The sequence below is a fragment of the Notamacropus eugenii genome, chromosome 4 (assembly GCF_028372415.1).
Source record: "Notamacropus eugenii isolate mMacEug1 chromosome 4, mMacEug1.pri_v2, whole genome shotgun sequence".
In the NCBI taxonomy this organism is placed as follows: Eukaryota; Metazoa; Chordata; class Mammalia; order Diprotodontia; family Macropodidae; genus Notamacropus; species Notamacropus eugenii.
In genome coordinates, this window is record NC_092875.1 from 346,596,667 (window position 1) to 346,610,209 (window position 13,543).

The 13,543-nt window shown below is 39.9% G+C and overlaps 1 pseudogene; it reads right to left on the bottom strand.

The window, feature by feature from the left end:
* Nucleotides 1–4,287: 4,287 nt before the first annotated feature.
* Nucleotides 4,288–4,553, bottom strand: LOC140498489 (small ribosomal subunit protein bS21m pseudogene; annotated as a pseudogene).
* Nucleotides 4,554–13,543: the final 8,990 nt, after the last annotated feature.

Sequence of the window (13,543 nt, forward strand, 5' to 3'; positions counted from 1 at the left end):
GTCAAGTGTCTGATGTGAGATTTGAACTCAGGTTCTCTTGATTCCATGCAGAACTGTACCACAGTCAGCAAATGTGATATGCCAAACTCTCCTGCATGCCACAATTGGGCAAAATATGAACCCCCATTGTGTTCTTATTTGTAATATGTTTCCACTTTCTGGAAATCACATATTTGCAAAGTATTTTCCCCTATTTTGAGTGGAATTTCAAGATGTTTATTCCAGGCGTAGAAAATGGAATCAATAAATGAGGGAGACAAAAGAGAATACCATGAAAACAGAGGACAATGAATACTCTGTTTCACTTGGAACAAAGAGGAGTCAACTGTCTAGGCTATGGTGACCCAAGAAACTGGATATTGATAAAGACTTCTTACATAATTTTAAGTTACATGAATCAGCAAGAAATATAAATTTTTGCCAATGGGTTTATAATATTAAGAAATAACCCTATGGATCAATTCAGCATTATAACATGGCCAATTGTGGGTAAGGTTAAGGCTTATCACCATATGAGAATTAGATATCCGTTTAAGTTTGAGTGGGTTCACATCTGATTTGTACCATATGTTTACACAGAAAACAAGTAACATCTATCTTGAGGTTCAAATACGCACACACATACATGCAATTCAAGTAAAACAAAATAGAGGTAGGGTATACTGAAGCATAAAATGCAATTTGAAGAAAGTCTGGGTGGGTATCAAGCGAATCCTCTAGGCTCTTACAGCCATTCTTAATCAGAACCTGTGGACCACTAGTGGATACATACCAAGCTGTCATTTAGTTAAGTGTGAATCATTAGTATTGCTGTATCTCATGACTTCACCAAGGTCCCAAAGTCTGGCTCCTGTGGCAGTCATTCAAATGCAGTAGAAGAAAGTACAGTGTTTGGTATGGAAAGATAGACATAGAGGATTTTTTGCTGACATCATTCCAATTGACTGGCCAAGCATGGAATGCATGGTTAGGAAAGATAGAGAAGCTTTGAATTCCCCAATAATGTTGACCTAACAGTTCCATGGCCCTGAAACAGAACGTTGTTATTATTGTTTTTGAAATTGTATTTCATGCTTGGTATAACTGCTTTGTAGCCTGTTCTTTTGGCATCATGAGCAAACTGTCTAAGCTGGTCCAAATTCTATGTGACTGAAATTGGAAGGATTGGATGTTTACATGAGCCAACAGTCAGCTGGGGAGAGAGCGGCCAATGAATTCCTACCTTCCTAGGAACCTTGGTCTTAGTGAGTTACATCTCAGGTCGTTCGTCCAGGCCCAGATTTCACAAACGTGTTCCATCCATGCTGGTTCTAACACAGCTTGCTTTTAAGAGTGTACCAAGTGTTTCTATATTGTTGATGATGTGTGTAACTGTCTCTGTGAGAATGAAATGTCTGGAAATTTTAAAGAGCTCTAAAAATAAATAAAATTTAATTTCCCATGTTTTAAAGGTGGGATTTGCTTCTTATTTCCCCACTTCCAGTGTCAAGAGATGAGAGCTGAACTTGGGCCTTGTGGGATTTCACATATTGCTCCCTAGCCAGAGAAACTAACTTTAAGAAAAGATTTTTTTCAATCAAACGCAATTTTTATTCCTTATCTTTTTTTTCCAACTACACCTTCTTTCATCTTTCTAATTCCCTCAAACTTCTGGCCCTCACTTTCACTTGCAAACAACAACACTTTAGCTTCAAAGATCGTAGGGTAATAAAAGGCCAGAACTAGAAGAGACTTTAAAAATCATCCAATAATCAGTCTAACGCTATCATTTCATAGGTCAAAGAACCAAGACTGTCTCAGTCAGACACAGGATTGTGAATGAGGTAATCACCTAAATTCTCTCCATATTTTTCTTAGCTTCTTTGTTATTAGCCTACTTGGTTAGATATCCCACTGTCAGGGATTTTTTTGTTTTTGTTTTTTGGTGGTTGTTTTAAGACTGGGCTTCCCCATTCCAGTCAGACTGGACTCAACTCAACTCATGGACTCAACCCCACTCTAATCATCACAGGAGCCTTGACCTGCTCTCTTTCCAACCTGGGCCAATTCTCCCCTCCTGAAGTAACCTGATGGTCCCTCCCACCTGGGGGATCACCAAATCAATGTCCAGTTTAGTGTAGCCACCCATCAGTTTACCCAGGGGTGGAAAACCTGCAGCCTCAAGGCCACATGTGGCCCTCTAGTTCCTCAAGTGCAGCCCTTTGACTGATTCCAAACTTCACAGAATAAATCCTTTTATTAGGAGCCCAATGTAGCTCAGAACTCCCAAGCTAAAGAGATCTGCCAATTTCAACCTCACCTGCAGCAGAAATTAGAGGTGTATATCACCAAGGATAGTAAGCATCTTACTCACTATTAAAGCCAAGTTTATGGATTCAATCCATGAAAGGCCCATTTACTTTTCCTCTCTTTTGTGATCAATAACTGCCCTGCCCTGAAACTTGAGCTTACTGCATTCTGAAGCTCAGACACCTTGGGGCCCCTGGACCCTCCTGGTTTCAGAGTGATTATCAGTACTAACTGTTGCTTTTTTCCTCCCAGCCTGATGTCTTTCTTTTTCTTGGCCTCATTAAAGGGGCCATGCCCTGGCTACTTCTTAAAGAGGCCTATTCAATGAATGGGTGTTATCTTACCCTAAGTGATAGACCTTGGCCTAAAGGAGCCAAGATCTCCCGGTGCATCTTGGGTCATCTCCAGTCATCCTGAGGAATATCTGGTCACTGGATCCAGATGGCTCTGGAGGAGAAGTGAGGCTGGCGACCTGCACAACCCTCCCTCCCTCAAAACAAAGTCAAGTGCAAGTCATGTCATCATTTCTGTGATGGCATGGTCTTCTTCAGCAACGAAGGATGAACACAGTAGTAGTTTCATGATCAGATGAACCAAGGACCCATGTCTCAAGTACTGCTCTTTCCAATTCTCTTTCCTTTTCTATTTCTCTTTCCTGTCCCTCTCCTTTCCCTCTTTCTTTCCTCTTCTTATTTCTCTTCTCCTAACTTCTTTCTCCAGCCTGTATTCTTTTTCCCTTTCCATTTGCATTGAAGTTGAATTATAAATAAAACAATAAATATCAAGGAGATGCAAGACCCAGGCCCCACCCTCAAGGAACTTCAGACTCCTTAGTTCAGCTCGTTCATCAACCAGGGCCACTTTCCCTCACTTTTTCTCCCTATTTCTTCATATCAAACCTGAGAAAAATATTTTTCTTCTTATCAGGATTTTAATTGTTTGGTTCCTTTCTTTTGCATCCATAGATCTCAGATACCTTATATCAAGCAGAGATAGTGTTCTGAACCATTCCACTTAATCGCCCCAAATTATAGGATTTGTGAATCCATGAGACTGCTGAATTCTGACCATACTTGGTTTGATTTTCTCACTCTCCTCTGTGTACCTTCTCCCTTGAACCTTTAGAGGCTTCCCTGCAGCTGCTGTGACCTTCCCTTTCTTCATTTTTATTTCTCCTGAGAAGCCTCTCCCTCAATGAAGCTTTCCCCCACTACCTTTCTCTACTTCCCCTTCCCTTTTACTTGGTAGAAATGTTTGTGGCTCTTCCCCCACTGTTAAAACTCCCATACAATCAGAGAATAGATACCCCCATCCCCCCAGAAATATGAAGAGTGCATCAATAAGTTTTACACTGAGTTTCATCTAAAATGTCTTATTGTTAATATGTAGCTCTTTAGAGATTCTCAGTCCCTTAGAAATTATGAAGAAAAGTTTGTTTAATTTCTTTCTTTCTTTTTTTGGGAGGGTGCTTCAGAAGTAGAACTTATTACAATTCCAAGTACCCTTCTTTGTTTTAGGAAATTACTCAGGAAAGAAAAGAGATGACTTTTAAAACAATACTGGGGGCCTTTCTTATCTGTAGTCCTTAGTTTTCCTTACTGGGATCTATTAATGGTCAAGGAATGGAATAAAACTGTTCTATTCCACTCGTTCATTTTTGAAGTCTCTGCCCCCCATTTTCTTCAGAATAGCAAAGTCCTGTGGGGTTTTCCATTCACCAAGGAGCCTCGGTGGCAAGGAGGAACATTTAATGATATATTCACTGGCCGGGGCGGGGGCGGGGGCGGGGGGGGGGGGAGGAGGCGGGTAAATGGGTTTGAATACGTGGTATGCATGCATGCATATATGTATCTGAATATATTGGAACTGAAAAAGATGGTAAGACAAACTAGGGCTGGGAAAAGATGCCCTCATAATTAGGTTCTGAGAAGAAACCTGTGAAGACATAGCTTTTACCTACTAGGGAGTTTTCATAGTGGGTCTCTATCCCCACTGGCTTCAGCAGCCCTGCCATGGATCCAACCGATTCTTGCGCATCAGGAAGTTAATTTTTCGTGCCATTTCTATGTTGCAGATGCTCCAACAAGTCTCACAGCTCTCCCTCTGTCGTCGGGGACGTGGCTTCTCATAGTATCTCCGCCGCTTGATGTCATCAGTGAGCCCATCCACGGTAAGAATTCTGTTCAGGGTCCTGTATGCACTTTCCCCATTCCCTTCCAGCACCATTACAGTCCTGGCAATGAACTTCAGGTGATTTGCCATGATCTTGGGACAAAGTTGTCTTTATGAGGAAAGGAGTTTTCACCTAAAACAACTGAAGGGTGGGTGTGTGGGGCGGGGGCGATAGGGAGACGACTGCCAGCTCTAGCCTGCATTGCGACCAAAAGCGGAAACTGGAATTCCACCCCCAGAGTGAGATGGAAGAACGACCTTGCTGGAGCGCTGGAGGGGTCTTTGTTGAATTTCAAAACACTTTGAAGTGCTTCCTACTGAAGGTGCCATGAGACATACAAATTCTTTACTTCTTCAAGGATGTGAGGTTTTATTAGTGTGTCTACTCTTTTTTCTAACTCAGATTCCTAATCACTCTATGGTGTGGTAGCTAGTCTACATGAGTTTCTGTGCTGAAAAATACATCACCCTGTGGTCAATAGAGTGATGAAAATTGCCAAAATCACCTAGGCTTGTCCTCAAACAGTAAATAGATAAAAAATAAGTCATCAGACCCATACTCACAGTCTTTCAGCTTGGTAGAACCTTCCAGCCCCTGAACTGAACTGACATAACCAAGAATCTAGGGTTCTCATGATGAAGTGCGGGAGGAGGATTTTAGTGGAAGATATTAATGTATTGTTTTCCCCTATGGTTTTGGATGAAGATGTGATAGGAAGGGTTCTTTCTGATTTGGTACAAATGAAAAACTCATGGTCAAAATATTAAAATGAGACATTTATTTTATTTTTAGTGAGGCTCCAAAGGCTCACTCTGAATTCTTGTCCCATTAGATCAGAGAAGGTGTCTAGCGCCAAGTATGGCAGACTTGAAATGCCCCCCTGGTAAGGTCTCTCCCAAGAACCACATTCATACTTCCTAGACTCATGCCCCAGATCTTCTACTTGGGGAAAGTTCTCCAACCAGCAATGGCATCATCCTTTCTTATCATACATGGATTTTTCATAAGTTCTACAAAGATCTCCTGAATATTCCAGAGGCCCTCTTTTAGGTCAGGAATTCTTAACCTCTTTTGTATCATGCAACATTTTGCAGACTAGTGAAGCATATGGGCCCCTTCTCAGAATAATGTTTCTAAATGCTTAAAATAAACTCATAGGTAAAAATTACTAAGCAAACTCATTGTATTGAAGTATCGTCATTAAAATATTAAACAAAAATAAGTATAGGAATCCCAGGTTAAGAACCATTGCTCTAGGTTTTTTCACACTTCATGAGAAGCAGGGCAGCACTCAAGCTCTGTTATCCTTCCACCTTGTGAAACAACCAGGGCCTCCTTTTCTAATTATATATTTCTGGATGATATCCCTTTATGTTATTCCTCTTGAATAAGTTTTTGGGGTTTTTTGTTTGTTTTTTAGTTTGACTCTGTGATCTCATTGGTGTAAAAGGTACTCCATGAGGGAATTACTTCTGTCCATACAGATATGCAATCTTTCCTCAATTTATGGGTTTAGTGAGTTGAAACCCCAAGTGGGTAGGACTTTCTCAGGGTCACACAGCCAGCATGTGTCAGATGCGGACTTGAATTCAGGTCTTCCTGACTTCAAGGCCAGCCTTCTATCCACTGTTCCACACTTCTCTTGTGTATACACACAATCGTTGGTTATATGCTACAATGTCTTTAGAGCTACCACAATCATCCTACGTTTTAAAGCACTTTAAGATTTACCAAGCACTTTCCTAAGAATAATTAAGTGATCTAAGTAATGCAAGTATTGTTATACCCATTTTTACAGACGAGGAATACTAAAAATTTAGGAGATTTGCTCATAGTCACACAACTGGTAAGTGTAAGGTAGTATTGAATTCCTCTTTCTTGACTCATAATCCAACACTATTTCTACAGTGCTGCACTGCCAACATATATATCACCTTTAAACCTTCTGGGACACCTTCAATTGTGAGTCTTTGAAAATCATGTGGTTGTCACTACTATCAGTAACGTCTTCTGAGTAAGGTTAGAGAAAGTTCGGCCAGGGAACTGAGTGGGGGAGGGGAAATACAAAACCAAAAAAAAAAAAGCATAATCTGATTAAAAGGGCATTAGGGATTTGTTGTCCAGGAAATCAAGAGATTAGGAATTATTCACAGCCTATACTTACTGAGAAACAAGCAGGATTCTTCAAATTCTTTATAAAAATGCTATAATACTTGTCTTTTGAAAGATGTATTAAATGTAAGAAAATATATTCAGATTGCTTGAGACCAATGACCATCTGAACATTTGAAATACAATCTAATAGGTATACCTGAGGGAGACCATATTTCCCAGAATTCCTATGTCTAGGTCTTGCATGTTTGGTAGGACTCCATTTCCCATGAAGTATATGCTGATGATACAATAAGAGATTTGGGTGAGAAGCCTATAAATGAAATTGGGCTATTGATGGTTTTTGCCAAGGTTTGGAACATTGTAGAGAGATTTAAGGAGTGTCTGAGACTAAAGTGGCAGCATCCAGGAACCCAAGGGTCCTATAGTTCCCCTGAGACCCCAGGGAGCAAGAAGATATCTGATGGGGGTAGAACTAGGAAGACCTGATGGTGATTTTTAGCATGAGATACAGGTATTTTGGGGGTAAAGTCCTTTTACTTTAGCTCCAGAAGTACTGTGAACCTGTCTTCACTGTCAGAATAGACTTTGGAGGGATTTGTTTCCTAAACAACTGAGGAGAAAAGGGAAATGAGATTAGACTTGCTTAGTAACATATGTTTTATTGTTCACCTGTAACTATATTATTTCTTTCAGTCTTTATTCAATGTTTGACTATTCTGGTGCTATCCTTTGCCTTGGTCATGACTGAGGACCTAGAACTCAGTTTCAAACTAAATGGAGATAAAATGGGTCAAGTGATGTAAATTATCACTAAAAGTTCCCCAAGTTGAACTCAGATTCATGTGATTTCCCTTTGGGTGGGACTACATGGCCCACCCTTACGTTTCCTGACCTATATGTCCTTAATTCCAGAGCTAGTACCTTTACCACCCAGGACTGGGTTTTGGTTTCTTATTACTTAAGCCACCACTCCCATACCATCACCACTTTCTTAGCAGCTATTGCTACCATCATGGCTCCCTTCCCAGCCATCATATTCTTGTTTACATCCCTGGATCCTAATCCTATGCAGAAGCATGCCAGTAGAGTTGACAGTTTCAGAAGCCAGAGACAGAGTTGCAAAGATGGTGATTGTATCAGGAGGTGCTACTGAATGGGAACAAAAAAGTTGGGAAGAAGTAGCAGTAGGGGGATAAATGAAGGCAAGAAATAGAGTTGGTCCAGAATGGCTTATCGTTCCTGAATCCCAAATGGTTTAGATAATCTAGAGATTCATATGGAAGAGGGCTCCCCAAAATGATATGCTACTGAATGAGAAACTAACATCAACAAGGTTTTCTATCTACAGTGTTTTAAGATTAGGAAAATGTTTTCCTCATAACAGTCTGGTAATATACACAACATATTATTTCATTTTTCCATATTATTTCCATAATACAATATTTCCTTTTTGACTTCAGTTTCCTCATTTGTAAAATGAACTGGAAAAGGAAATGGCAAACCACTCCAATATCTTTGCCAAGAAAACCTCAAATGGGTTCACAGAGAATTGCACAGACTGAAAAAAGACTGAACAACAACAATTATCTCCTTTTTGTAGATGAGGAAACTGAGGATCCAGAGAGATGAATTAACTTACCAATAGTCACAAAGCCTAGAGTGAACAATGGGAAAGGTATCTTTACTGATTAGGGTTCAGGGCTTGAGTCTGAGAAAAAAGAGCTAGATATTGAACTTTACCTACAGCGAAATGTTCAATTGTACAACTCTCTGCTTAATTATCAAGTAGGTGAAATGTGTAAGACTAATGGTCAGAAGAGGTTGTGATGTCACTCAGGAGGCAGAGATGCTTCCCAGGTCACTACTAGATCATGTCTCCTAAAATCCTTAGGCAGGTGCCCAACTGTGCACTTATCTTCAATTACTAAATAGTAACTGTTTCTCTTTTACCCTGGAACCCTGGTCTTCCCCTCCCAGTTTGACTTTGTTTTTTTATTAAAGGGGCCATCCCTTGAGCAACTACTTAAAGAAGCCTTTTCATTGAATGGGTGTATCTCGCTCAAAGTGAGAATGCTATAAGACCTTAGCTTGAAAGGGCCAGGGCCTCATATTGCATCCTGGGCCATCTCCTGCCATCCTGATAAATATCTGGCCACTGGACCCAGATGGCTCAGGAGAAGAAAGTGAGGTCAGTGACATTGCACAGCCCTGCCTCACTCAAATCAAAGTCAACTGCAAGTCATGATGTCATGATTCTCTTCGAGAACAAAGGACAAACACGATGTCCTTAGGGCACTGGTCTGCTTTGGCTCACACAAGATTGCACAGTCCCTTCTTTCTAGATAGGAGGCTTATCCCCTCATTTGTAGCCCTGTTCAGATGGGAAAACTCTGCAAAGTCTGAGATTTAACCTCACTCTTTTGTGACTCTCCCTGGAGCCTTCAGCACGTTAAACTAGGAAATAAGAAGTGACACGTCTGTGTCCAAACATTCTGGTTAGCTTCTTTCAAGGAAGAAAGGGAGGGGTGCATGGTTTTGGGATAGAAGTAAGTCACATCACCCAAAACAAGATAACTTTTTGTAGCACACCTTAGGTAAAAATTGAGATCACTTAGTCAATACATCAATTAGTGGTAATCCCTAAATAAATTAGAGAGAAATTTTTAATTGTTTTTCCTTTTTAATTCCCTATTTCACTAGTGACACAAATGCTCATCCTTTGGGGGAAGGGGAAGAAGAACTGAACCTGTGATTGTATTCATTTAAGGAGTTCCAGGTGAGGAAATGTTCTTCCTCAGTGACTGGGGAGTTACTGGTAACGCTGATGTTAAGTGACTTACCTGTTGACTTACCCTGGGTCTTTTAGACAGTGCGTGTCAGAGAAAGGATTTGAACTCAGGTTTTCCTGACTCCTCAGCCAGCTTTATATCCACTATACCTACAGTGCTCTCTCTGTGCTTATTGCTTTAAAAAATGTCAGCTGACTCTGGGACTCACTGAGGTATAATGAAGAGGAGCAAGAAATTGCAGGTTTAATTAGGCAAATAATCGGCCTTGGGAATAGACACTTACTAATGGCAAATAGGAAATCAAAGGAAGTATGATAAGTATGAAATAATATGTATTTAATTCATTTTCTCCTCTGATACATCTTAGGAAGAAGGCAGGCTTGTGTATGCATTTGGAAGAAGGTGGTAGGGAGGGCTGGTTGAGTGGAGAGAAAGGCCAAGATCCTGCTAAATTCCAGGTACTTACGTGCAAGGCCACAGATGAAGATCATCATAATTCCAGGTAACCCAAGGTGAGAATTGATATTTTTTGCTCCAGAAGACAAGTGGAGCAGGAAAGTTTCTAAAGCACCCTGAAAGGTGAAGTTTTGACCAGTCAGAGACAACACAGGATTTTACCTGTCTGTTTACTCTACACAAGATTCTACTGCCTTCCTTTCAAGTGAGAGAGAAAAGGATTGGTTGCAGTTTACAGAACTCCTGGGATGATCCAGGGGTGGTTCAAAGAGGAAAAAATGAAGAGAGATTAACCTTTGATAAGGGAAAATCCCTCAAGATAAACACTAAAACTGAAAGTGACTTCAGATTGGCTCTGTGAATGGGTGTCTGGGAGTCAACAATGCCATCCATCAAACTTGTTAGAAGAGTTATCTGGGGCTCATATCCAGGGCAGGGAAACTTAGGGGCATACCCCCAAGAACAGATGTGAAACAGGAAAGCAAAAATAACATATTCATGTGTAATGGTGGTGTGTCCCAACTAGACATTGGGAGCATATGCTAGCACCATAAAACTAGATACAACTCATTAGTCTAAAGGAGCAAGGCAAGCAGAAGAAAAAATAAAAGAGAGAAAATGGATGCAAATGATAAGTGGAATACCTGCTGTGATAGCTAAATAAAAAAAAATCCAATATGTATTAATTGCAAATAAGGAGCATACTAATTTTGCAATGAATACATGTTATATTTGTCTAGGCAGCCAGGTGGTGCAGTGGCCAGAGCACAGGGCTTAAAGTCAAGAAGTTGTGAGTTTGGATGTGACTTCAAACACTTGGACAAGTCATCACCTCTATCACTTCCATTTCTTTATCTGCTAATTGGGGATAATAGCAGCACCTACCTCCCAGGGTGGTTATGAGGGTAAAATAAGATATTAGTGAAGTCTTTTGTATGCTTTAAAGTGCCATGTAAATTCTAGCTGTTATATAAATAAATGCATGTAACATATGCATACACACATTATATACTCATGAATATTTTCAAATTCAAAGTCAACAAACATTTCTAATTAAAGTACAGAAGCCCAAATAGATATAACCATTAGAGCAGCTTGGATATTTTACAAGCATCTTTTTCATAGACATTCACATTGGAGTGAGTAAGATCATTATGGTTCCCAAGTTTTCATGAATGAAGTCTTAGCCTATCTTAAACCATTCTTTCTTCCTTAACCAATAGTCAATGTCCTATCAAATGTTCTATTTTTTCTACCAAAATATCACTAAGATTCTTCCTCTCTTTGCTATCTCAGAAGTTGATTATAAAGTATCTTCACACTAATGCTAAATTTCAGTTAGAGTTCAGCAGAAACAAAGATTTAAAAAGTGCTTTTAATGTCATATATTGACATAACTATAATACAAAGTAGAATGCATCAAGTGTGTTTAGGAAAAATACAAAAAAAAGAAGCTATCAGAGAAATAAGTACAGAAAATCTCTGAATGCCTTCATCTAAATCACTGGAACTCATATTAAGCAATTTGTGCTCCAGACAAGTACTCAAACCAAAGGCCATCACAACAGGCATATCTAATTCTGATCTATACCTGTTCTTGATACCTTATCTTTTCCGGCTTAATCAAAGCTTGTAATGATCCACATTTGTTTTTCAACCCCTCTTCTCAAATAATGAATGATGTCCTGTTAAAGTTGAATGAGGCAAGATTTGACCAGAGGAGAGAATGATGAAAGACTATGTGGTCTGAGCCAAATCTGCCCAGTTAATGAGATATTGACATGAGAGAATTATGAATAGAACCTCAGAAGGAAAAGTAGCCGGAGCCTCAAAGAAGGTCCTCTGCAAGTGGAGTGGAGAAATCAGTAAAGTCTTTATTAAGATTAAAGTACTCTACTAGTGGTATAATATCATCATGCTAATAAGATATGATATTATCACAATAATATCTAGCTTAGCATTATTGAATGACAAATGATTAGGAAGTGCTTATTATATTACTTATTTGTAGGAAGAAGGTTGGGAAAATTGGATCATATATTTAGAACAGGAAGGAGCCTGAAATAATCTAGTCCAAATCATTCATTTTTTAGATACAGAAATTAGGGCCCCTCTAATGAGGATAAATGACATGCACAAGATCTCATAGGTTATAAGAAATATATTCTATGAAAAGAGCCTCATCAACTTTGTGTAGGTTTATAGGGGACTATCTGGCCATCATGCTACAAGAGGATTGAAAACCACACAGTCAGTGGACCCTATTTAGATCCCTTCAAATAATACATCTGTAACAGGTCATGTTAGACCTGAAGAGAGTTGGTTATTTCCTTAACATTGCCATATCAGGGTCAAATGAGAGCTCTTCCTCATTTTCACATGGAGCCCCAGGCTTCTGGCAGGATTAGGAAAGGCAAGGAAAAACCTGGGAAGCACTCAAGGAAGGAAAAGATAGAGAGAAGAATGTTGGAAGAAAAGTCCAGCTCCAGTGAATTCTTGGAAGGCATAGATCAAGACAGAATAATACCATATACAGGGAAGAGGGTGGCTGTCAGACAAGAAGACCTATAAACTGCAGAAAAGCCTGTCTAAGATAAATGGATTCTTACCCTTATCCTGCTGTAGTAGGAGCCAATGACTGGACTATAATAGCAGTTCCCCCATTTCCCTCTTTCTTTACCTTTGTGTATCCTTACGGGCTGTTCCCTATGCTTGAAGTGTATTTCTTTTCTCATCTGTACCTATTGAAATTCTGTCTCTTCAATACCTAGTCTTGGTGCTACCTCCTTCATGAGGACTTCCCTAGTTTCCCCTTTCCTTGAGCTGAACCTAGTCTCTCTCTCTCTCTCTCTCTCTCTCTCTCTCTCTCTCTCTCTCTCTCTCTCTCTCTCTCTCATGCACACACACACACACACACACACACACACACACACACACACACACACACTTTGCCTGGATTCCTTAGTTTTGCATTTCACTTCATGTCCTGCTTACTTGTATATATGTTATCCCCCTCTACCTTTACTTTTGAGGCCAATCCCTTGAGGTCATGACTGCGTTGTTTCTCATCTTTACTTACCCAGCACTTAGTATAAATACTTTTTTCATAATAAGTGCTTAATAAATGTTCATTTAAATGAAACTAAATTGAATTCCCAAACCAGCTTTTAGGATTATGAGTTCCAGCCCTCCCTGAAGTGGTGATGGAGTCTTCAGAAAAGATATGGATTCTGTTTCTATTTGCTCTCATCTGTGTGTGTAATTTCTTCTGCATGCATGACTTTACCAGGTGACCTCTCCCCAAACCCTGGAGAATGAATTTAGTCCATCTAGTTATTTCAATTCCCATATCACAACATTTTACATCAAATTCTGCATCCCATTTTCAAAGACATGTTTCTACGACATATCTCTAGAAAGAAAGATAGTTCTTTTTCCTTTTTTGTTTTTATCATCATTATGACTCCTGATCAATTTATTCTTCTCTTACCAATTCCCAGTATTTTCTGGCTATATGTGTCTCTTGTTCATCCTGCAGTCCCCCCCAACCATGGGTTATCTCCTACCTGGGCAGAGACCAGGAGACCTGGGAGGACTGAATCTCTGGCACCTGTGGCAGTTTCCAGATTTCATGACCCCAAAAAGCCAAGGACAAATTGGCAAGTCAGTGGAAAAAAGCTGTGGGACCAGTGTGAGAGAGTATGAGTGAGGTTCTGCCTCA